The sequence below is a fragment of the Microcaecilia unicolor genome, chromosome 5, assembly GCF_901765095.1.
Source record: "Microcaecilia unicolor chromosome 5, aMicUni1.1, whole genome shotgun sequence".
NCBI lineage: Eukaryota > Metazoa > Chordata > Amphibia > Gymnophiona > Siphonopidae > Microcaecilia > Microcaecilia unicolor.
In genome coordinates this window covers 20,609,331-20,634,973 of record NC_044035.1, presented here as the reverse complement: position 1 = coordinate 20,634,973, position 25,643 = coordinate 20,609,331, and the positions used below count along the sequence as shown (strand labels likewise).

At 43.3% G+C, this 25,643-nt stretch overlaps 1 protein-coding gene across 2 annotated transcripts in view; it reads left to right on the top strand.

Annotated features, from left to right (window-relative positions):
* VTI1A (vesicle transport through interaction with t-SNAREs 1A) overlaps positions 1-25,643 on the top strand; it is a 673,595-nt gene that overhangs the window by 246,458 nt on the left and 401,494 nt on the right. The gene's annotated exons all lie outside the window — the stretch shown is intronic.

The following is a 25,643-nucleotide window of genomic DNA, read 5'->3' as shown; positions in this document are numbered from 1 at the left end:
TGTAAAAGATGATATTTAAAATGATTTAGAAATGTGAGATATAGGGGCCCGTTTGCTACCGTGTTTCCCCGAAAATAAGACACTGTCTTATATTAATTTTTGCCCCCAAAAATGCGCTAGGTCTTATTTTCAGGGGCTGTCTTATTTTTTGGGGAAACATCGGGGTTGGATCGGGGTTGGCCCGCCTGCCCTCTGTCGCTCCCGGAACTTAAACGCCTCCTTTCACCTTCGCAGCAAGCAGCAGCAGGGCAGGCCACTCCTTCCTTCCGTGTCCCGCCCTCGCCTGACGTAACGTCCACGAGGGTGCGGCACGGAAGGAAGGAGAGGTCTGCCCTGCTGCTGCTTGCTGCGAAGGTGAAAGGAGGCATTTAAGGTTAGTTCCGGGAGCGACGGAGGGTGGGTGGAGGGGGGGCCCGGCGACCTCGGGTGGGGGGCGGCCTTGTCCAGCTCTCGGCGGCCCTGCTTTCAAACAAACATTTGCTAGGTCTTACTTTCGGGGGAGGCCTTATATCTACCATTTCAGGAAAACCTCTACTAGGTCTTATTTTCGGGGGATGTCTTACTTTCGGGGAAACAGGGTAAAGTGCATAAGACTTGGAGTTAACATGGCTTAATGCGAGATTTTCTCATGCATTAACTGCAAATTTAACACAGCACGTTTTAGGGTATTTTCAATTTATATTTTGTATTCAGGTCACGCACTGTTACCATTAACGCATGGTACCTGCTAGGAGTTAACACTAGAGCACTTATCACCTCCTGTTTTGGAGACGCTAAGTACTCCCTTGTTAACTCTATGTTAGAGAGTGACGCGGCGACAAAGATTCGTCCCCGTTCCCTCCCCACAACAAAAGATTTTTTCCCATCCCATCCCTGCAGTCAAGTAGACTTCATAACCCCATCCCCTCACCATCTTTCAATCTTAATTTTCTTCCCCGCACCTCCCTGCTCAAAGCAGAAAGGATGATTTTATGCAATTTTATGGGCTTAACAGGCCCGAGTTTGACGCTGCTGTATGATAAGTAGTGTTTTTGCACTTTATGTCCTGAATGGTTGGGTGTAGCATTTTTTGCATTAAAAAATTATTTATAAAAATGTACACTGTTTAACACCTAGGGAGGAGGTTGGTTAAGGACCAATGATTTAATCATGGTGACTGTTTATGAGCAATCCCATTATTTTGGCTGATTGTCACCTGTCTGAGGTCTTCCCCCCCCCCCCCCCTTCCATTATTTTTTCGCTATCTTGCAATCTGTTTGATCAGACCTGCTGATTTTGCTGCTGTATGTCTTAACAGGCATTGCAAATAAATATTTCAAGCCTATAGTTTAAAGGACAAATGACAATATTTAATTTTGAAAGTGAAACAATATTTAATACTGCTAATGAAACACTAATAATAATACAATAGTTCATTTTTTCAATCCATGAGACGTGTTCGCTGTTTGAATTTAGTAATTTTTTGACATCAAATTTTTCAAAAGATTTCATCGCCTGCATCATGATCATTATTCCAATATGCAGAGGTACCTAAAACACACCAGTGGGAATGCATTTTACTAATTTACATACCACTAGTTTATCAAAAAATCATGTATTAGCAAAAATGAATCCTTCTCAGCACATCAGCCTTTTCAAGCCAGGTTCATTAAGCGCACTTCATTCCCCTGTTATAAGGGCTGGCATCTCCCCCAGGCATAAAATACTCCCCCACCTCCACTGCAGTTTCCCATACTTTCTTGCAGGCCTCCACCCCATTCCCATGGCATACACGCACACACCCTCATCCTTCTTTTTCCAGACCCCCCCCCCCCCCCACACACACACACACACACACTCCGTGCACCTTTTCCCACCTCCATCCCTCCATACACTTTTTTTCAGCGTCCTCCTTGCACCCAAAAGTACAACAGTAGTATTAGGCAATTCAATACAAATACATTTACTAAGTTGTAAAGTTTAACAAAACCAGAAGTAGCAAAAATGGCATATTTTATAGTAATCCAGACATGGTGAGAAACAAAACAGTGTGGATTCTACAGAGAGTGGGGAAGTGCTTATAGTAAAGAACTGTGACATTTGGAAAGTATAAATGTAGGCCAGATCTTATAATGGACCAAAATTTAGATCTCTGTTCTTTTCTGAGTGCTGAGATATCCTGACTATACCAGTTCAATACTGTAGAATATATATTACTAATAAAAAAGGCCCGTTTCAGGCAAAGGAAACGGGCGCTAGCAAGGTTTTCCTCCCCCCCCCCCCAGTTCCAGACCCCTCCATCACCCCCCCCAGTTGCAGACCCCCCCCATCAGTCTCCCCTCCAGTTCCAGACTCCCCCACCCATTTCCAGACCCCCCATCACTTCCCCCACACTTTCACACCCCCATCACTCCTCCCCAGTTCCAGACCCCCCCATCAGTCCCCCCTGCAGTTCCAGACCCCCCCACCCATTTCCAGACCTCCCATCACTCCCCCGCCAGTTCCAGACCCCCCCCCCAGCATTCCCCCCAGTTCCAGACCCCCCATCACTTCCCCCACAGTTCCAGACCCCCCCATCACTTCCCCCCAGTTGCAGACCCCCCCATCACTCGTCCCTCCAGTTTTAGGCCCCCTATCAGACTCCCCCATCACCCCCCCCCAAGTTGCAGACCCCCCTCCCTCCTTCAATCCGAACTACAGACCCCCCCCTCTGTGTTCCAGACCCCTCCCCCCCGCTGTCCAAGTTTGAGACCCCACCTCCATGGCTTCGCTCCGATTTTTAGACCCCCCCTCCTTCGCAATTCCTGACCCATGGACCCCCCCTGTTGCGAGCGTCGGGAGCCCCTGTTCTCTCCGCCAAACCGCCCCAGCCGCTCTGGCGTACCAGTCTTGGCGGGGAACCCCAACCCCCCCGCCAGCCGGCTGAAGTCTCCCCTTCTCGGCGGCGCGCGATGGAGGAAAACGCAGTGAAGTTGGACTCAGTTTGTGCTCGTGCATCTGACATCAGACGCATGCACACAAACAGAGTCCAACTTGATTGGTTTTCCGCGTAATGCGTCGTGACGTCAGAGGGCTTCAGAGACCCAAGTTACGGACACCAGGCAGCCAGGTTTTGAACGTTGGGGGTGAGAATTATTATATAGGATTTGTTATTCAATCTACATCAAGGCATAAATTATTATAAATACAGTTTAGAAATGGCTGTCAGGTATAATACAAATTATTTTCTCGTAATGTTAATGAACAACTGAACAAAAAATATTCCAGGGCTTTTAAGGACTGCAATCCATAGGGAAAACGGCTCCAATTTGTCTTGAATTGCAACAGATGAATACAGGTTCCAAGGAAGATGAAAACTCTAATGAATTAAAACAGAATCCAAAATTGTGATAAAGAAAGAACCATACTATTGCATTGAACTAGTCTATAGAAGCACAAATGTATCGCAGACATCAGGGGAAATAGCAATAGAAGCCATGATAATGAGGAACCCGCTGAAACAAAAGAGTTATAAATTGTAATAAAATGTTTTAGTCTTGATTTCCACACAGTCATAGCTTAATTTCATGATGTGGAACCAAACAATTTTACACGTTAGGACTTAAATCAGGAAATATGCTAATTACACAAAATACTTATTATATCAAATCAGCAGGAATTAAGACATCTCTAACAATTTATAGTGGGTCATGGGTTCATTGGGTTTCTGCAGTGCAATCAAAGTGGTTCACTAGTGAGGTAATTAAATTTGCTGATGACACAAAGTTATTCAAAGTCGTTAAATCGCGGGAGGATTGTGAAAAATGACAAGAGGACCTTACGAGACTGGCAGCGGCGTAGCAAGGGCTGGGCGGTGGGGGCATTCCACCCCAGGTGCACGCTGCTGGAAGGGTGCAGAGAGCAGCCGCACGCCTGTCAGCTCCGCTGTTTCCCTGCTCCCTCTGCCCCGGAACAGGTTACTTCCTGTTCTGGGGCAGAGGGAGCAGGGAGCCAGCAGAGCCGATAGCTGTGTGGCTGCTCCCAGCAGCCAAGAATGCACCCGGGGGGGGGGGGGGGGGGGTTGATGCGCTGGGGGGGTGTCATTGCACCGGGGGGAGGGGTGCGCATCGGTGATCCGCCCTGGGTGGCAGGTGACTTAGGATCGTCACTGGAGACTGGGAGACTGGGCGTCTAAATGGCAGTTGACGTTTAATGTGAGCAAGTGCAAAGTGATGCACGTGGGAAAGTTTAACCCGAATTATAGCTATGTCATGCAAGGTTCCACATTAGGAGTCACGGACCAAGAAAGGGATCTAGGTGTCGTCGTTGATAATACGTTGAAACCTTCTGCGGCTAAGAAAGCAAATAGAATGCTAGGTATTATTAGGAAAGGAATGGAAAACAAAAATGAGGATGTTATAATGCCTTTGTATCACTCCATGGTGCGACCGCACATCGAATATTATGTTCAATTCTGGTCTCCGCATCTCAAAAAGATATAATGGAATTAGAAAAGGTACAGAGAAGGGCGACGAAAATGATAAAGGGGATGGGACGACTTCCCTATGAGGAAAGGCTAAAGCAGCTAGGGCTCTTCAGCTTGGAGAAAAGGCGGCTGAGAGGAGATATGATAGAGGTCTATAAAATAATGAGTGGAGATGTGAAGCATCTGTTTACACTTTTCAAAAATACTAGGACTAGGGGGCATGCGATGAAGCTACAATGTAGTAAATTTAAAAGGTGCAGCGAAGGGCGACTAAAATGATAGCGGGGATGGGACGACTTCCCTATGAAGAAAGACTAAGGAGGCTAGGGCTTTTCAGGTTTGAGAGGTTTTACTCCAGGGGCAGTGACGTGGAGGCGAGAGGAGGAGCAGCTGCAGAGACTGCGTTGTAAGACTCGGGCATTTGCGAATGATTTGTGCTGGGTTTAAAAACATTTATGTTTTTTTTTTCTTTTTGTAGCGGCCGCTGCTGCTCAACAGGGGAAGCAGCAGCGGCCGGACAACGTTACCACTGGCAGCTGCGGGTGGCGAGGGGGTTGATGTGCTCGGGGGGGGGGGGTTGTTGATGTGCTTCGTGTGGGAGAAGGGGGGTGTTTGATGTGCTTCGGGGGGGGAGGGGTGTTTGATGTACCGGGGGGGGGGGGGGCTTGGGTGATGCGCCGAGGGGGGGGGGTTCTGTGGTGCTGCGCTTGTAGTTTTTGATGCGCCGCTCCCTGCCACTTGCTCCGAAGTGGCAGGGAGCGGCGCATTGACAGCTGATTCCCAGGCAGGGCGAGGAGTAGGGAAACAAACGCTCCACGTGTTTCCCTACTCCTCCCCCTGCCTGGGAATCAGCTGTGAGTGATGTCATCCTGGCTACGGAGCTTAGCTCAGCAACTCCAGGAGCCACGGACACAGGCAGCTTACTTTAGAACGTTGGTGGTGAGAATTATTATATAGGACTAGGGTTAACAGTAAAATAACATATCTTAACAGTAGCCCGTGTTGATAACTTTCCACCTTATTTGTTCATCTCAAGTTAGATAGAAATGGGATAATTTTATAAAAAGATGCCTTCACAGAATGTCTAAAAAATGTCTATGCATATTTTATATTGGCAAAATATCATAGAAATAACAGGGTTCATAAAATCATGAACCTACTGCTACTGGGCTTTTTTTCATTGGGCCCCAAAATCTCGGTTTATGATGAAGTATATATGGTAGATTAGATCCCCAGACAGTGATCTGGACCAAACGTTATATTAGCCAGTCACTATATATTCCTCATTGTCTAATATTTTCAATTTTTCCAATGTGTTCAATTGATCATCCTTAAAGAAAAAATGTTTCCTTATAGATTTTTTTTTTTCTTTAAACTTTCTTTCTCGGTCCTTGACATTTTCAAAGAGATCACAAAAGGTGGTGTTCCCTAACAGGGAGCCCCTTCCCGACATTTTCTCCTGTTTCGAGAATCTGCATCAGAGTCAAGACACTACAAATATAACAAGAATTAAACCCCAATCTTAAGAATATAAGCATCGCCATACTGGGAAAAGACCAGTGGTCCATCCAGCCCAGCATCCTGTCTCTGACAGCGGCCAATCCAGGCTTCAAGAACCAGACAACCCCTCCCCCCCCCCCAAAAAAAAAATAATTTTTTAATAATGTTCAATGGACTTTTCCTTCAGGAATCTGTCCAAACCCCCCTTAAACTTTGTAAGGCCAGCCGCTGCCACCACATTCTCCAGCAACGAGTTCCAGAGTCTAACTACACGCTGAGTAAAGAAAAACTTTCTCCTATTTGTTTTAAATCTACCATATTCTAGCTTCATCTTGTGTCCCCTGGTTCTATTATTGTTTGAAAGTGTAAACAAACGCTTCACATCTGTCCTCTCTACTCTGCTCATTATCTTATAGACTTCTATCATATCACCCCTCAGCCGCCTCTTCTCCAAGCTGAAGAGCCCTAGCCTTCTCAGCCTTTCTTCATAGGGAAGTCGTTCCATCCCTTTTATCATTTTCGTCACCCTTCTCTGCACCTTCTCCAATTCCTTTATATCTTTTTTGAGATGCGGCGACCAGAATTGGACACAATATTCGAGGTGCGGTCGCACCATGGAGTGATACAACGGCATTATAACATCCTTCAACTCACCAAAATTTCAAAAGCAGAATAACTTATTTAGGGCTGCTTTTACTAAGCAGCGGTAAGCCCAACGAGAACTTACCGCTCGCTAGAATGAAAGTACCGCCAGGCTACCGCAGCAGCCTGATGATACTTCCCACCCCTACTGCACCATCATTTCTGATGCTACAAAAATAAATACATTTTTGTAGCACCGGACTGTTCGCGGCAGTAATCGGACAGTGCCACGTGCTGCCTGGTTATTGCCAGGTTAGCACGGGAGCCCTTACCGCCACCTCAATGGGTGGTGGTAGGGCTCCCCCACCCCACCCCCAAAATGGCCATGCGGCAAGTGCTTTACGTGCTGCCCGGCCATTTCCTGCAGGAAAGAGAGACCTTCCCTTTTACCAGCTGCGGTAAATGGGGGCCTCGGCACACGTGTAAAACACACACCGATGCCAGCACCAGCCCCCTTTTGTATCTCCCCAGTTATATCGAGAACAGTTAACCCCTCTTCATTCTGTTGCAAAATGATATCATCGTCTTTCTAATAACTTTTATATTTAAGTCGGCTGATCTCCCCTTTTACATCAGGGTAAATTCACTACTGTTGTATCACGTGTATTAGTGCTTTTATAAAGTAGACACTGAAGTCAAAGAAACAAAGCTGTGGACTATGTCAGTTTGAATGTGTTATAAGATTTTGGATATCTGTTTTTCAGGCAACCTTTTGAAAATTTAGTAAACGTAACGGAGTGCTACTTGTGATGTTTATCATTAGGGTGGTGGACTTTGATCCTGGGGAACTGGGTTCGATTCCCACTGCAGCTCCTTGTGACTCTGGGCAAGTCACTTAACCCTCCATTGCTCCAGGTACAAATAAGTACCTGTATATGTAAACCGCATTGAGCCTGCTATGAGTGGGAAAGCGCGGGGCACAAATGTAAGAAAAATAAATATTGGAGATTCTAGATGGAATGTTGCTACTATTGAGATTTTGTTGCTACTATTTGACATTCTACATGGAATGTTGCTACTATTGGAGATTCTACATGGAATGTTGCTGCTATTGGAGATTCTACATGGAATGTTGCTATTCCACTAGCAACATTCCATGTAGAAGCCTGCGCGGCCACATTGGTGATCTGCAAGGGCCGACTTCTACATGGAATGTTGCTAGTGGAATAGCAACATTCCATGTAGAATCTCAAATAGTAGCAACGGTGGTGGACTTTGGTCCTGAGGAACTGAGTTTGATTCCCACTTCAGGCACAGGCAGCTCCTTGTCACTCTGGGCAAGTCACTTAACCCTCCATTGCCCCCATGTAAGCCGCATTGAGCCCCCCATGAGTGGGAAAGTACAGGGTAAAAAAATAACAAGTACTCATTGTTATAAGTGAAAGAAAACTATCCTTTTTTTTTTTTCTTTCAAGTCTTTGCTTAAAGCCCACCTCTTCAATGCTGCGTTCGGCACCTAACTCTCAGCTTTCAGGAAATCCAGACTGCCCCAATTTGACTGCCCCTATCGGACTGACTGTTCACGTGTCCTTTAGATTGTAAGCTCCTTGAGCAGGGACTGTCCTTCTATGTTAAATTGTACAGTGCTGCATAACCCTAGTAGCGCTTTAGAAATGTTAAGTAGTAGTAGTAGTCATATAGGGAAACATATATGCCATTAAACATGGCATACATATGTGAGACATGCTTACAGGATACCGGGGTTTAATGTGGGTCCTCCATGTTTTTAGTAACGTGTAGCTGAAGGTGAGTGGGTTGTGAGTGACCTAACCTTTGACTCTTCTTTTAGTGCCAACCAGTGCTAGATTTAGATCTCCCTCTTCCCCAAACCAACCACTTTAACCACACATAGACTTGCTGGCAGTTCAGTGAAATCAGCGGTGTAATTATTCAGTTTATGAAACAGAAAGAGACTTAGAATGAAACTGCAAACTTCTGCTTTTATTATAGGGAAGAAAAATAAACACTTGTTAGAAGCTTATTATTCTGAGGTTGGAATCTGCCCACTGAAAGAGCGTGACTGTTTACAAAGTACTTTGCCCTTTTGCTTCACCAAAGAGAACTTGCCATTGAACGTGGTGGGTTTATTTCATCTGATCTTCCTTAAACAAACTTCACTTCACTGTTGGATATTATAAATCACGTTTAAGTATATACTGTAATACTGCTTATCTTCTTTTTATTGTCAACTGGCTTTCAGCATGAGGAATTGAAAGTGTCTGTCTTTCCATCTGTTCCAAATGTTTTAAAAATATTGTGATCAGTTCTCGAAAAGTCTTTGCTGTCTTGACTTCGGTCTGAATTTCACCCTCTGCATTCTACTGAAACTGCCCTTGCTAGTTTCCAGTAACCTGTTCCTACCCAGATAGATTTTTGGGGCTCTGTTCTGTCCTGGTTTTCTTCTTCTCTCTCTCATCACACTTTTTTAGCATAGGCTTTGGTGGATCCTCCTCCATTGCATTCCCACTATCAGTCAGTGTGCAACAGGGCTCTCTCTTGGAACAGAGAAGCATAGAAAAATGAAGGTAGATAAAGACCTACTACTACTACTACTTAACATTTCTAAAGCGCTACTAGGGTTACGCAGCGCTGTACAGTTTATGTTTCAACGGTTTTTATTGAACCAACAGTGTACACTTTTATCAACACCAACTATTCAATACGTACAACCAGTCATGAAATTCCCTTCTAATCAAACATCAAACATCAAACAGTTCGGGTCTACTGCTTTCACTTATTTATTCCTTTTCCCCAACCCCCCCCCCTTTCCCAGTACCCCCCACCCCCCCAAAAATTCCCCTCTGTTGACCCTCCTATTCTCTCCCTCCCCATGGAAAACTCATAATCATCCTAAAGAGGAATTGACCCACCTGCAACTTCAGTATAGTGTCTACAGCACATTAAGTACAAAACTCTTACCCCTAGCTGATATGGTATCTATATATTTTCCCCAGATCTTCAAAAACTGAATTTTTCGTTTTGGGGATCCTCTGGCTTCTCTTGCCTCCCACATCAGCAGCTGGTGCACCATATTCTGCCAGTGCAAAAATTCTGGTACTGCCTCTGGACGGAGTCCAGTTTTGAAGTATACATTTCTTTGCTTGCAGACACCCCTTACGAAAAAGTAATGTTTCCTCTGAGGTATTTCCTCTGAATGACCCATATATATCCAGTAACATCTGTGAGGGGGTTCCTATTATTTCACAAGCCAGCAGGTTTGACAGATAGGTGGCCACTCTGGACCAGAAACCCTGTATGGCTTCACAGCTCCAAAATGCGTGATAAAATGTGTTTTCTGCGGTTTTACATCGCGAGCATATTGAATTTTGTGTTCCCCCAAATTTTGCTAATTGTACTTGTGTGAAGTAAGCTCTAAGAAGTACTCGAAAAGCACATTCCCGATATTGGGCTCCACTAACTAAGTTTGCAATACCCTTCACTTGTCTGTTAATGTCCCAGTTGGGGAGGGCTATTCCCAAATCTTTCTCCCACCGTTCTTGCGCTGTACAGTTTAATAGATAAGGACAGTCCCTGCTCGAGGAGCTTACAATCTAAAGGACAAATGTACAGTCAGTCAAGTAGGGGCAGTCTAGATTTCCTGAAAAGTATAAAGGTTAGGTGCCGAAAGCAACATTGAAGAGGTGGGCTTTGAGCAAAGATTTGAAGATGGGCAGGGAGGGGGGGCTTGGCGAATGGGCTCAGGAAGCTTATTCCAAGCATAGGGTGAGGCGAGGCAGAAAGGGCGGAGCCTGGAGTTGGCGGTGGTGGAGAAGGGTACAGAGAGGAGGGATTTGTCCTGTGAGCTGAGGTTTCGGGTGGGAACGTAAGGGAAGATGAGGGTAGAGAGGTATTGAGGGGCTGTGGACAGAGTGCATTTGTAGGTTAGTAGGAGAAGCTTGAACTGTATGCGGTACCTGATCGGAAGCCAGTGAAGTGACTTGAGGAGAGGGGTGATATGAGCATATCGGTCCAGGCGGAATATAAGACGTGCAGCAAGGCATCCCTGATAATCACTACCAGATCATGTATACCTTCCCTATTTGACTATAGCTGTGTTATCTTACCCTTGGGCTTTGTGCATACACCACGGAGCAGTCTATCCTCCACCAGTTTCCATCCCCAACCCTGGTTCCACTATTCTATCTGCTCACTGCCTATCATGCAATCCTTGATATGTATTTGTATACCTGATTAATCTTATGCAAATCACATAGAACCAAATCCTCGACTCAGATGATTGTGGGGTATAAATCCAATAAAGTAAAGTAAAGACATTGATGGGCAGCCAAGCTGAAGAGCCCTAGCCGTTTCAGCCTTTCCTCATAGGGAAGTCGTCCCATCTCCTTTATCATTTTCGTTGTCCTTCTCTGTACCGTTAATTGGTTTAGACTGCCTCAAAGGGTAGCGTTGTACCTGAATGCAGTTTCAATATTATTTTTAGACTTCTTAAGGATACAGAGTCAGAAATAAGTCTTCCTCTTGACAACAATCTACTAGAAGCATTCGGCAGTCAAATCAGAAAAGTTTCTGATCATATTTCCATTTTAGAGCCTAATTTGTTGGTAGTTTTTGTCTGTATGTAGAATATGAGAAAATATCCTTTTTTTGAAAAGGCCACTGCGTTTGGTATGTTGCAACAGAAAATATAGAAGTGTTTCTGTCAGTGAATATGGTGATAAATTTCTGAGAAAAGGTCTTTTGTTATCCCCTTCATGCACACATTTGCTTCCCCCACACCCTCTTTCTATACTCTGGTCTTTTGTTTAACTTTCCATTTTAGAACACATTAGATAAGTGTCGCACATCCATAGGCATTCACTTAAAGGTTGTGAAGGCTTCATAATGCACGGTTTGATCCAACAGTGAGTGAGAAGAATTTAAAAAACAGGGGATACCCTTTATTAGCTCTCCTAATATCTCCTGACAGGCAGTGTGCTCTTACGTTGCCATGCCAGGCCAGGGTAGGACCTGCTGCTATACGCCATTTACCCCCTGTCAACAGCTTCAGACAAAGACAGCAGACCTCCGTTCCCAAGTCTGTCACGCGTCAGCCTTTATTAGGTTCAGCTTGGTGCACTACGAAAAGGAATTCTTGTTAGCCGTTTTTTTAATTTTTATTGTTACTACTATTTTGTAGAATGCTGTACCCTACTTCTTTTACCAATACTTTGATTAGGCTGAACTCATTTTATAATAGACGTTATAAAAAGTAATTATTTGTTCATGGAACAATCCATGTAAAATTAATGAAATTGATTTTATTCTCAGAAATCCGGTATGGAAGACCTGTTTTCGGTTAAAACAGTGTGTTACCCAGAGAACTGGATTTCATAAATCTCTGTTTGCGCTATATGTAGGTAAAAGTACATTGGAAGTGCCACCTTTCACACCTATTTACCCAACAAAGCGGGAAATGTTCCTGGGAGCAGAGGGCAGGATTTGAGACGACTGTGCACTTATTTTTGAATTTTCAGAAGTGTGTGTGTCTTTTTAAAAAAAAATTTTTTTTTAATTTTACTGAGACCAAATATTTTCACAAATTAGTTGGTGCTTTGCCAGGGATAGTATTCAAAGTAAAGGTACATGCCTACGTTGAAAATTCCCTTATGCCTACAGAGCGACAAGAATGCAAGTACTTTCCACCAGTATAGGCCGTTACACACTTTGCTACTGTTTTTTTTTTTTGTTACATTTGTACCCTGCGCTTTCCCACTCATGGCAGGCTCAATGCGGCTTACATGGGGCAATGGAGGGTTAAGTGACTTGCCCAGAGTCACAAGAAGCTGCCTGTGCCTGAAGTGGGAATAGTTCCTCAGTTCCCCAGGACCAAAGTCCACCACCCTAACCACTAGGCCACTCCTCCACTGTTGCTACTATTTAAAGTTGGCCCTTGCAGATCACCAATGTGGCCGCGCAGGCTTTTGCTTCTGCACGTACGTGCAGGACGTCAGACTCACAGAAACAGAAGCCTGCGCAGCCTTCTACATGGAATGTTGCTAGTGGAATAGCAACATTCCATGTAGAATCTCCAATAGTAGCAACAGAATCTCATATAGTAGCAACATTCCATGTAGAATCTCCAATAGTAGCAACATTCCATGTAGAATCTCCAATAGTAGCAACAGAATCTCATATAGTAGCAACATTCCATGTAGAATCTCCAATAGTATGTATTTTATTTTTGTTACGTTTGTACCCTGCGCTTTCCCACTCATGGCAGGCTCAATGCGGCTTACATGGGGCAATGGAGGGTTAAGTGACTTGCCCAGAGTCACAAGTAGCTGCCTGAATCAAACTCAGTTCCCCAGGACCAAAGTCCACCACCCTAACCACTAGGCCACTCCTCTACTCCACCTTGCTACTGTTTCTAAATATGCCCGCATTTGGCTTTTCTATGTTTTCTTTGTAATGTGTAAATCTCTTTATTAAGACGGTTAATAAATTCCAATAAATAAATAATGATTCACATTGGTGCTTTATACCACGGTGAATTCCTGTTGCAAGTTCATTAGGACTGTTTTTATTTTTATTTTAACTTAAGTCCACTTATGTTATTACTATTAGTTTATAGCCCCCACCCCAAGACTTCACTCAGTCTCTCGCTTGCACCTACATACCCCCCCCACCCCAGACTTCACCCACACTTTCTCGCTGGCACATACCCCTCTTCTCACCCTTCACTCAATCTCTCTCTTGCTCACGCATACCCCCATCAACCTTCACTCAGTCTGTCTTTCACTCGCACATATCTCTCTTCCCAGCACCCAGTCTGTCTCTCTTGCTCGCATATACCCCCCCCCCCCCCCCCCATCCCAGCCTTCACCCAGTCTGTCTTGCTCACACATATACCCCCTTACCGTTCACCTGGTGTGTCTCACTCACTTGCACATAGTCCGCTTCACAGCCTTCACCCGGTCTGCCTTTCTGATACTGCCACGTATTCCACCTTGAAGGCTGCATTGTTAGAACAAACAGCATGCTTCCTATTCCCCTACTGTGTTTTGGCTCTCTATGTAAACCAGCCCTGTGGTACAGGGAGTTTGGGCTGGCCTCACAGTTTCAAGTCCTGAGAGACTTCCCAAACTTCCTGCACAGTGCAGCTCAAGCTTGCATAGAGAGCCAAATTATGGTTTAGAAGCAGGAAATATACCTTGTGAGGCAGCACTACAAAAGCCCCAAAATTCAAGAACGGATGCCATGAAACTCCAGGCACCAGCGTGCAATTTGTAAATACTTTGGTGACCTGGCACCCAGGACTTGTCAAGCTTTGTATTATAAAATTTTATAATTTACATGCGTACTTTCTCTCTCCTACCACAATCTACCAAAACTCTGCCACTGTGCACACCCACTGGCAAAGTACGCACTTTCACTTCAAGGTGCATACATTTGTGATAGGGTTGTATGCATTGAGACCCTGTGCCAAAATAGCACAACTTCTGGTAAAATAACCCATCTTAACGGTAGCCCACGTTGATAACATCCCCCTTAAGTCTGAGGTCTGGTTCTGCTCCGGAAGAAGGTTTGGGGAGAGATGGGAGGAGGATGTTGTGGAGACAATTTCAGCATCCTCTAGGGTCAGAAAGGTCACGGTCAGCAGTGACACCTACTGACCAAACTTGAGGTGCACTTGTTCAGTGCCCCATAAGGTTCATAGCCTGTGGTCTTGCCTTAACAACAGTAACTTAGTAGATAGCAGCTGGTAAAGACAGACTGACCCATTGTGTCTGCTCAAATTGAGACTCGTTTTATTTATTTATTTATTTATTATTACATTTGTACCCCGCACGTTTCCACTCAGAGCCGGTTCAATGCGGCTTACATAGTAACAGGGATTACAGAGTATTGATGAAGAAAAAAAATAAGTTAAGTATATCAGAATAAAAGAAATAAGTAGGTAGAGATGGGCAAGAGCGAAGGGAGTATGAGCAAGGGTAGGTGAGCATTGGAGGAGGGGTAGAGGAGGCGGAAGGGGGATGGGACATGGGATAAGCATAGGGAAATTAGGTGGGAGAAGTGGTTAGCTCATTATAGTTGTCTTCTGGATTTGTGATGAGTAGATGGGTTCATAGGATTAGTCTTGGACATTTGGGTAGGCTTGCTTGAACAGATGGGTTTTTAGTGATTTCTAGAAGGGTAGATAATCACTAATTGATCGGATAGGTCTGGGGAGGGCATTGCAGAGTTGGCTGCCTAAGAAGGAGAAGTTGGATCCATAATAGGTTTTGTACTTGAGTCCTTTGCAGTTGGGGTAATGTAGGTTGAGGTAAGTTCGTGAAGTTACAGACATGTTTCTGGTGGGAAGGTCAATCAGATTGAGCATATAGTCCGGAGATTCACCGTGGATAATCTTGTGGAGTAATGTATGGACCTTGAAGTTGATTCGTTCGTATTTTAGCGCATATGTGGCAGTATACATGCATAAAATGGCTTTTATAAAACCAGGGCCCTGTTTACTATGCTGTGCTGTGGGCGCACTAACTTTTTAGCACATGCTAAAATTTAGCGTACGCTAACAATAGAGACAGCCATTATATTTCTATGGGTGTCTCAAACGTTAGCACGTGCTAAAACGTTTGCGCGCCTACAGCGCAGATGAGTAAGCAGAGCCCTAGGTCTTGTGTAAAGGTATGCACATTAGCATTAACACATATATTTTAAGTGTGGGTACTGTTGGGGGCGCAATTTGGGTAGATTCACAAGTATATATGTCGATTATAAAATAGGCTAATGCAGGGGCGTAGCTCCGGGTGGGCTTGGGTGGGCCCTGGCCCACCCAGTCTCGACTCAGGCCCACCCAGGCAGCCGGCGCGGCAACCGTCCGCTCCTCCTCCTCCTACCTACCCATTTTTTTCCTGTAATGCAGGCCAGGTCCTGATCCGGAAGTGAGCAGATGTAGGCGCCGGCAGCAATCATTGTAGCACTGCACGCCGGCACCGCTACTCCTCCGTCGCTGCTCCCCATCTGGTTTCATTCTGCTGCTTACGCTCCTCCGCTCCTCCCACAGTGCACACAATGGCGCCACAGTACTGAATGGAAAAATCTGCTGGCTGCCATTGATATCGCGTTCTTCACTTTCCCCTCGATGGCTCAATCAGCTTTTTTTGTTAATCTCCCCCCCCCCCCCCCCCCCCCCCACGGCCTTGGTCTTAACACTCCCCCTGTGGCCCTACAACAGCAGCACAGAGTGCTCTTCGAGTCTGCACCAGTACCTGCCACCACCGAAGCCCAGCTTCCTAACCCAGGTAAAATAAATATTTTTAAAAATTGTTAACGTGTACACTCTAATGCTGGCTGATGGTGGGGTTCTGAGTAGGGGTGGGCTCTTCATTTTGCCCCACCCAGAAACCCAACGACAATAAATGTTAATAGTGCCCAGGTAGTATATTTGTCGTGTTGGTGCCTTGGTGGGTTTTTGGGTGGGGTTGGTCTTTGAAGTGCAGTGCCTTGGTAAAATATAAAAAAAATTTTAAATTTAATGGAGGTGGGTTTCTAGGTGGAGGTGGGCTTTGCAGTGTCCAGGACATAAAAAAAGGGTCACATTTAATGCTGCTGTCCTTTGGGAGGGGGGGAAGATGCCAGACCATGTGGGGATGGGTAGGGGGTAGGACAGGGCTGACACTAGGCTACAGGGAGGTGTGGGGGAAGGGTAGGGCTGATGCCTAGCTATGGGATGGATGGTGGGAAAGGGAAGGGCTGATACCGGAATGGATGGGGGGGGGGGGGGGTAAGGTAGAGAAGGGAAGGGCTGATATTGGGCTACGGAGATGGATTAGGAGGGTAGGGAAGGAAAAGAAGGGCAGATTCAGGGATAGGGAGATGGATGGTAGGGAAGGGAAACGCTGATTCCAGTCTATGGGGATAGATGGGGGGGGGGGGGTAGGGAAGGGAAGGGCTGATGACAATTTCTAATTTTGGGGCCTTTATTCTGTAATTGATGAGGGTTGGTCTGTGTTCTGCATGTGACTGAGTAGGTGAGAGATTCTGCTGGCATGTGGTTTGTGTGGGGATCTATGAGTCTGACTTGTCTAGCTTTTCCAATGGGATGCGTAGTGGTGTTGTGTATTTACTGCTGCCTTTGTAAAGGTACTGTTATTGCAATTGATGTTAAGGTTTGCAACATAGGATCTGAGAAGCCTTAATGCTGGATTTAGTGCTGCTTTACAAAGTACCTGGCAGTGAAGGGATTTTGTTGCTATTATTGAGGTGCTACCAGAATTTGAATACATTGTTATATGTCATTGCTGTAATTATATTGCAGGATCCTGTCATGTGCATTGAGATGTTTGCCATTATAGTAGACTTATGTCTGGTCAAATTTGATATGGCATAATGTAACTATATTTAAAATATCAGTTTTTCCATTAAGTATGTCTGTGGTTTATGTTGATCCAGGGCAGCTGTTGGGCAGACTACTTAGAAATCCATCATCAAGTGCATTATTTTGTAGTATCCCAAGAAACACTACTCCTACCTATATACACAGTGCCCACCCATATTAGCTCTGGGCCCACCCAAAATGTCAGGTCTGACTACGCCACTGGGCTAATGTATATGCTAATATCTAATGCTCTTAGGGGCTCTTTTTTCAAAGCCCCTTCCCTTATTATATAAGGTGTAGAATTCCATATTTCTGCTGATTGATAGAAAGAGGAATACTCATAAAAGGTTTTTTGCTTTAAACCCTTCATAGAAGGACAACTCAATAACAATCAGCATGACAGTGAGTAGAACTAAAACTCAACAAGCAGAGAGATAAAGATAAATCGTACAAAGAACAACCATATAAAGCCTTTGAAGGAAACCAATGAAGTGGCACAAATAGAGGAGATACATGATAAATGATCATATCTAGTCTTACAGAAGATCAGTCTTGCCCTGTTATAAAATTACTTTCTTGCTGCCTGGTTTTCTGATACCTTTGGTAGTTAAGCTTATATATCCCCATCACCAAAACCAACACCAACTGAGAAGGTGACTAAAAGTGGAAGTAAAATAATCTCCTGTATTGTGCTTGAAAACATAATTCATGTAGTTCCAACAGAGACTGATTCTGATTGCATGAGGAGCCCAAAGAAGGGAAGCCAACTGTTTTCTCCAAAAAAGTTGCATTTCAAGATGTTACTTAGCAAACACCACAATTGAGATTAAATAGGGTTTTTTTTAAATCAAGAGTATCACTGGATCTAATGAAACACATGGAATATAATCATATTGCATATCAGATATCCTTAACAAGTGACAGAAAAGTGCACCTAGAATCATTTTTTTTAAATGGTGAGTAGAGAGGTGTGGTAGCCCTGTTAGTCCACTTTTAAAGGTAATCAATAGAAAAGGTAACTTTAAAACAATACAGGAACGTAAGACCTTTGAAGTCAGAATGATTAAATATTTTGACACCCACCAGACAGGACTTAACAGAGATCTGGGCTTTCTAGCCCATTATAAGCCATAAAATTGTAAATTGTACTGCTTTGTTTGTCACTCTCCTGTTTCCATGCATATCCCCCTGTCTCACCCATCCACCTCCACCCCACCCTGTCAGATTGTCACTGAACTACTTCGATGTCTCACTTATATATAGTCATCTACCAAGATTTGCTTATTTCCGATCTGACGAAGAAGGGCAACCTTTAAAAGCTAATCAAGAAGTGTACTAAGTTATGTCCAATAAAAAAGGTATCATCTTATTTTCTTTTTCATGTTTTATTTTGTTTTATTTCTGTTGATTTCCTAAAAAATGGTGAAAAGTTCCCAGAAACAACACAGAAGAAAAATACTCCACAACAAGTCTAAATCAAGCAAAACAGTAGAGAAAACAAGACAACTGGATGCTTCAGTGTCCTTTATTATCAATCTTCACTGGACTCCGTATAGCTGAATCAGACTCCTGATGCAAGCCCTACAGCTGAAACACGGACCGTGTCAAGTCAAATGGAGTGAAGATTTATAATAAGACATTGAAGAATCCACTTGTCTTGTGTCGCCTCTACTGTGTTGCTTTTGTTGAAAACTTCCCAGAAACATCAAGTAGAGGACATGGCCTGCAAGTTCATAGTTTCCCAACATTAAATATCTGTGCAGTTTCCCGGATGGTAACATTCCCTAAAGGAGGAAGGTGCAGGCTATGGTGTTAACTGGCCTGGATTATTGCAACGTTGTATGTTTGGGGTTACCAGCGATGTGTGTTCATTCTTTACAAATTGTTCAGAATTCAACGATATGCCTTGTTTTTTTGTTTGCTGAAATATGATCACATTTCAGCTTACTTAAAGCGATTAAGATGGCTGCCGGTTGCATTTAGGGGAAAATTTAAATCGTTACTGTTGGCACATCATGTTTTGTTTCATGATGCTGCTGCATATCTGAAGAATGTCATTCATCGTTATGTTCCACATAGATATATGCAAGTCATTCAATGCTGGAAATTTAGTGGTTCCTGCAGTGAATCAATTTCATCTGGATGTGACTAGAAATGGAACCTTTTCTATTGCTGGACCTCTTGAATGGAACCGGCTGCCAGCTGGATTGAAACATGAGTCCCACGTGTTGACATTCAAGCGTCAATTGAAGGCACATTTGTTGTGTCTGGCTTTGTATGCTACTGCTGATTGAGTATAAGGCTGTGCTTTTTATTTCCTTGACTGTTGGTTTCTGAACTGTGGCTTGGGCTGGATTTTTGAATTTTTATGTTGGTTTTGTTTTGTATGTTTTTGAATTTATATGTGTATATTTTGTACCTCACCTGGAAAAGGGCGGGTTATAAATAATAAATCTAAATCTGACACATTTTAATTGTTGTTTTAAAAAAATTTTTATTTATGCACAAAGGGCCTCTTTTACAAAGCCGCAGTACTGATTCTCGGTGTAGCAAATGGGCTCTCATTTGCCGTGCGGGAATCGCCAGGGCAGCTCTGTAAAAGAAGCCCTTATTGTTAGCCCTGTAGTCTCCTGCTGCTTTGGGCTTGTAGCTGATTTGAAACTACCCTCTATTGGACTCAGCTGCCTCAGATTTATCCTCATTTTATAAGTTTCCCTCTCATCATTCAGGAACAAGAAAGCATTTAAAAAAAAAATTTTCAAAATTTAAAACAAGTATTTCTAAAATGGGAGAGAATGTAAAAGAAGGAGTGAAGACAGTAAGACATATATAGCGGAACATGCATTGTGAGGAATGGGCATGCCTTGCAAGTCACTTAACTCTCCATTGCCTCAGGTACAAACTTAGATTGTGAGCCCTCCAGAGACAATAAAATGGGGTGGAGGAGTGGCCTAGTAGTTAGAGCACCAGTCTTGGCCGGTTCAAATCCCACTGCTTCTCGTTGTGATCTTGGGCGAGTCACATAACCCTCCATTGCCTCAGGTACAAATTTAGGGGCCCTTTTACTAAGGCACATAGGTGCGTCAGTTGTGAACTACCGCGTGGCCCAGGCGGTAATTTCATTTTTTACACACATCGACTAAACGTGCTGGAAATTTTCCAGCAGTAATCGGCATTGTAGGTGGTTATATAGATTTTGTAAGAGGCCAATTCCTACATACGTACTCGCTTATGTCTAGGGGGTGTGGCCTCCGCCCGACATTCGCTACATGGAAAATAACGGACAGACCAATGGAATATATTAGTTTATTTATACAGTGTTATATACAAAAATATAGAAAATCCTTATCAGCTTATAGCATCAGCAATTCCTGATTGCATGCACAATGATACCAAAAATATAGAGAATAACTATGATTATCCTAGTGGCTAATCTGTAATGACAGATAAACACAATACCGAGATCCTAATGATTACCACACAAATCTTATACTAGGCTAACAGCGAGTAGAGATCATAAATCCTGACGTCACGCATCTGATGGGTCCGAGCACAGACCAATTATCTAACCCAGCTTGAAGGAAGTAAGCTATGATCTCACCGTTCCGGTCACCAGATCAGGTTCCTTCCGATACCTCAGCTGAATGTCTCAGCAAGGTCCCACGAGCTTAGGTGATGCACTTGTCTTGCTCAGCAACAGATGATACAGACTCAGTATAGATCCTGTAGACAGCTGTAACCTGGGGAAAAGCTTTGCCAGGTATTATCAGTAAGTCTCTCAGGTAAATCAGGTGCTTGCAGAAATGCAAGTCCTCTCCTCTTCTTTTCTTCTGTTCTTTCTTCCGTTCTTCCCGCCAACTCCAGCTTTCTTCTCCTTCTGTTCCCGCTTCTCCGACCCATCAGTTTTCTGGGAGCCAATCAGAAATAATCCCACCATGTACTCCCAGCATCTGTATGAAGCTTCCATTGTCCGTCTTATCTCGTAAGCTCTCTCTCTCTCAGGGACATGCATTCTCCCCCGATACAGAGTGACCTTGGAGGTGGTGCAGGCTTCAGTAAATCTATTACAAGCTGAAATGCTGACTTCTGCACAGTTGGTAGTCAGACATATAGGTGAAAGGTTGCAGCGTCCATGTTGGCTGTAAAGGTGCTCTCATGTGCACACCGGGTGGGTGAGATCACAGCAAATACTCCTACAGCATTATACGAGCGTAGTCCATTACCGCCAGGTCAGTGGGTGGCAGTAAGATCTCAGGCCCAAAATGGACGCGTGACAATTTTAATTTTGCCGCACGTCCATTTTCGGCCAAAAAAAGGCCTTTTTTTACAGGCGCACTGAAAAATGGGCCTGCAAATTACAAACTATCCTTAGGTCAAATAAATTCAATGATTATCCCGAAAAACAGTTAAGCCTTGAAATTATAATCTAGTGCAGTCTATTTTGGCTCTCAAAAGATGAATGGCTGCACAGAGCTATGCCATTTTTCTGTAGACCAGCAAGATTAATCAGCCAGACAAGTTAGTGTCATTTAATGCTGCCAATATGAGCATTTCTGCGCAAGCTTCAAAAAAGCCTACAGCGTTGCTTCAAAAAAGCCCACGTTGCTGCTACTCAGCTGCTTAGGGTCCCTCAGTCCTCCTTCTTTGCTTATCTCATAAGATACTTTTGCTCACACCCGCTCTCTCTCTCACGCACACACATACAGAAGTTTGTTTATTAATTTGAGCCGCCTCCGTTAACTTTTCATTTTCTTTGTTTTCTTTCTTTTTTTATGATAGACGCTGGGCTCCATGGTATTTCTTTCACTTGAAAGATTATTTAATAACCTTGATTGGCTTTCCTTTTCGGCACTATTCCGCCCTTTGATTTAACTGCAGCTATTATCCCCACGATGTCAGAAAAGAAAGGCAGTGGTTTCAAGGATTTGCAACTGAAACATTTCCAAGAATGACAATCGCAGCATATGCTATCCGAGCTCACAGAATGATATCCCTTAGTGTGATGTCTGCTGAGAGATGCCACCTAGGGTCATCAGACTCTAAAGCCATCAGTATCAAGAAACTAAGAGCCATGCTAAATGCTGGTGGGCTTTTGACCTCAAGGGATCCGTCAGCATTCTTGGAGGTGAGACCTAAGAGAAGAGCCAAGAGTAAGGAAGAGTTCTGTTATACTCACTCTGTGCATAAGATGCATTTGAGTTTGGAAGAAAAGAAGTATAACATTGTGCAGACATTGGAACTTTGTCATCTGTGTTAGTGCTAAGGGTCTGAGAGCAAAGAGATAGCGACATACCTTTTTGCATTCCTAGGCAGCTTTGTCCAGTGGTGAGCTAAGTCTCTCATTGGCATTTGTTTCCAAGGCCCCATACCTTTACCCCAAACTCTGTCCACGGATCTGAAAAACTCTACACCAATCTGGGAGTAAAAGGGAGCTTGTTTCCAAGGCCCCATACCTTTACCCCAAACTGTGTCTACGGATCTGAAAAACTCCACACCAATCTAGGAGTAAAAGGCAGCTTGTTTCCAAGGCCCCATGCCTTCACCCCAAACTGTGTCAACGGATCTGAAAAACTCCACACCAATCTGGGAGTAAAAGGGAGCTTGTTTCCAAGGCCCCATGCCTTCACCCCAAACTGTGTCAACAGATCTGAAAAACTCCACACCAATCTGGGAGTAAAAGGGAGCTTGTTTCCAAGGCCCCATGCCTTTACCCCAAACTGTGTCAACGGATCTGAAAAACTCCACACCAATCTAGGAGTAAAAGGGAGCTGGAATCGAACACAGTCCACAGCAGTACGATAACAGTTACTTTTATTTACCATACTGCTGCAGACTGTGTTTGATTCCAGCTCCCTTTTACTCCCAGCTTGTATTTTATTATTGGGATTTGCCGTTGTTTTCTGACTGTTTGAGCTCCACACCAAGAAGGCATGCCCAAGATGGCTGTCCTTTATCTCCAGAATACCAATATTCAAATGAGTTCTTCAGATCCCCTGGTGCAGATTTGGTTGAAAAAAAAGGGGCCCTTGTCAGGACTGGAATTGATGCGTCAAGTTTTGAAATCAGATAAGTTTTGAGTAGTTTGACAATTTGGATATTGGGGATCTTTCACTGTTATGATTGAAAGACAGACATTGTTGGATATGTGACATTGACATAATGCTAAATGCCTTTGATAAAATGTGTGGTGCCTGGAGGTGTTTGGCCATGTTTCCTTTTGTACATGGTCTTTTTCTCCACCCAGATTTGACTTTTTGATTTTTGATAATTGGTTTGGAGTAACTTGACTGATGTTTGCCTCTATACATGTGCACTTTGAGCACCAGGCACTGAGGTCTATATTCTCCAACCGTTTTATGAGGTATTGCCTATTTTCTTACAAGCCACTTAGCTTCGAGCCAGTTTTAGCAGAAATCTTTTTTGGTTTGGGGGATTTTGTTTCTGCTACTTTTATTTTTGGTTTATTTTAATCGCTCCAACATTGATGTATCAAAATCTTAGGTGGCGTGCTAGGGAGATAAAGTTCCTGCTCAAAATAAATGACTGCTTCATGAAGCAGCTGATTCAGAAACCATTAAGAGGGGGAACAATTTTTGAATTAGCCTTTAATGGAACAAAGGCTTTGATATGAGAAGTAACAGTGGGGGAGCCACTTGGCAATAGTAATCATAATATGATCGAATTTAACTTATAACTGGAGCAAGGACACAAGGAAACCTGTTGTATTAGCATTTATCTTTCAAAATGGAGACTATTATAAAAGTGGGAAAATGTTTTTTTTTAAACCCTAAAAGGAGCAGCTACAAAGGTTAAGAAATTACTTCAGGCATGGGCATTGTTTAAAAATGCTATCTTGGAAGCCCAGACAAGATGTATTCCACCTATTAAAAAAAGGTGAAAGGAAGGCCAAACAATAGCCAACATAGTTAAATGTGAGGTGATTGAGGTTATTATAGCTAAAAGAATATCTTTCAAAAAATAGAAAAATGATCCGAATGAAGAAAATAGGAAACATAGGCACTGATAAGGAAAGCAAACAAAAAAAAAGAATTTGTAAAGAAACTTACTCTAGGTAAAAACTTTTTCAGCTATATTCAAAGGAAGAAGGCTGTGAGGGAGCTAGCTGGACTATTAAATGATTGAGGGGTAAAAGGGTCATTCAGGGAAGATAGGCCATGGTGAAGAGACTGAATGAATGTCTTGCTTTCGTCTTTACTCATGATGATGTGAAGTGTTGGTACTTAATGGTGGTGATTTAGAAGAACTCAAACAAATCTCTATGAATGTGGAAGATGTAAAAGGACAAATTGACAAACTGAAGAGTAGCAACTCACCTCCTCCAAATGGTATACACCTCAAAGTACTGAAATAACTCAAAAATGAAAATCTATATTCATAATTTGTAACGTTTCATTAAATTCATCCATAGTACTTGAAGATTTGAGGGTGGCCAATAGAAAATCAGTTTTTAAACAGGATTGCATGAAGGATCTGGGAAACTGTAGACTTATGAGCATGATGTCAGTGCTAAGAAAAATTGTAGACAGTGTTATAAAGAACAAAGCTACTGAACATATAAATAGTTATATTATTGGGATAATATCAACATGGATTTTGCCAAGTGAAGTCTTACTTAACCATTTTTTAAAGGCATGAGTAAACATGTAGATAAAGGTGAGCCAGTCGATATAGTTTTTCTTGGCTTTCAGACAGCATTTGACAAAGTCCCTCATGAGAGACTTCTGAGGAAATTAAAATGTCATAGAATACAAGGTAATGTCCTCTTGAGAACTGGGGACTGTTTAAAAAAAAATAGAAAAAAGAGAGTAAGGTTAAATGGTCAATTTTCGCAATGAAGAAAATCAAAGAATGGAGTACGCAAGAGATTTATACCGGGACTGGTGCATTTTAACATATTTATAAATGATCTGGAAATGGAAACAACAAGTGAGGTGATAAAATTTGCAGATAAAACAAACTTATTTAAAGTTATTAAATCAAATATGGATTGGCAGAAATTGCAGTCTGACTGGGAGTCTGGGCAACAAAAGGCAGATGAAATTTAATGTGGACAAATGTAAACTGATTCAGACAGGAGCGAGAACTCAAATTATAGCTACATGATGCTTGCCTCTGCATTAGGAGTCACAGCCCAGGAAAATCATGTAACTCAGTAATTTGCATTCAGGTACAATAGGTAGGTGTTAAGCCTCAGAGAGCTTACAATCTAAGGGTCCCTTTTACTAAAGTGCGATAAGCACGTAAAATTCCATTAAAAACCTGCGACCACCTAAACTTCAGGAAATCCATTAAAAATCTACCTGTTCAAAAAGGCATACCCCGCCGACCCAACATAAATGCCTACACTCTGCAACACAACATAACCAAAGCTTGTAATGGACGCTACCTAATCTTTCCATTGAAACTGAAACACATGTTCCTTATTCAACCAGAATACCACCTGTATTTGTTTCTTTACCGGACTTGGCGAACGCCTCTACGGTACTGTGTAAGCCGCGTTGAGCCTGCAAATAGGTGGGAAAATGTGGGATACAAAGGTAACAAATAATAAAATACTTTGAAATCTTCTGCTCGGCGTGTAATGGATGCCAAGAAAGCAAACAGGCTGTTAGGAATTATTAGGAAAGGGATAGAGAATAGAAGAAAGAATATCACAATGCCGCTGTATAGCTTTTTAGTGCGACTAAACATTGAGTATTCTGCACACTTTTAGTT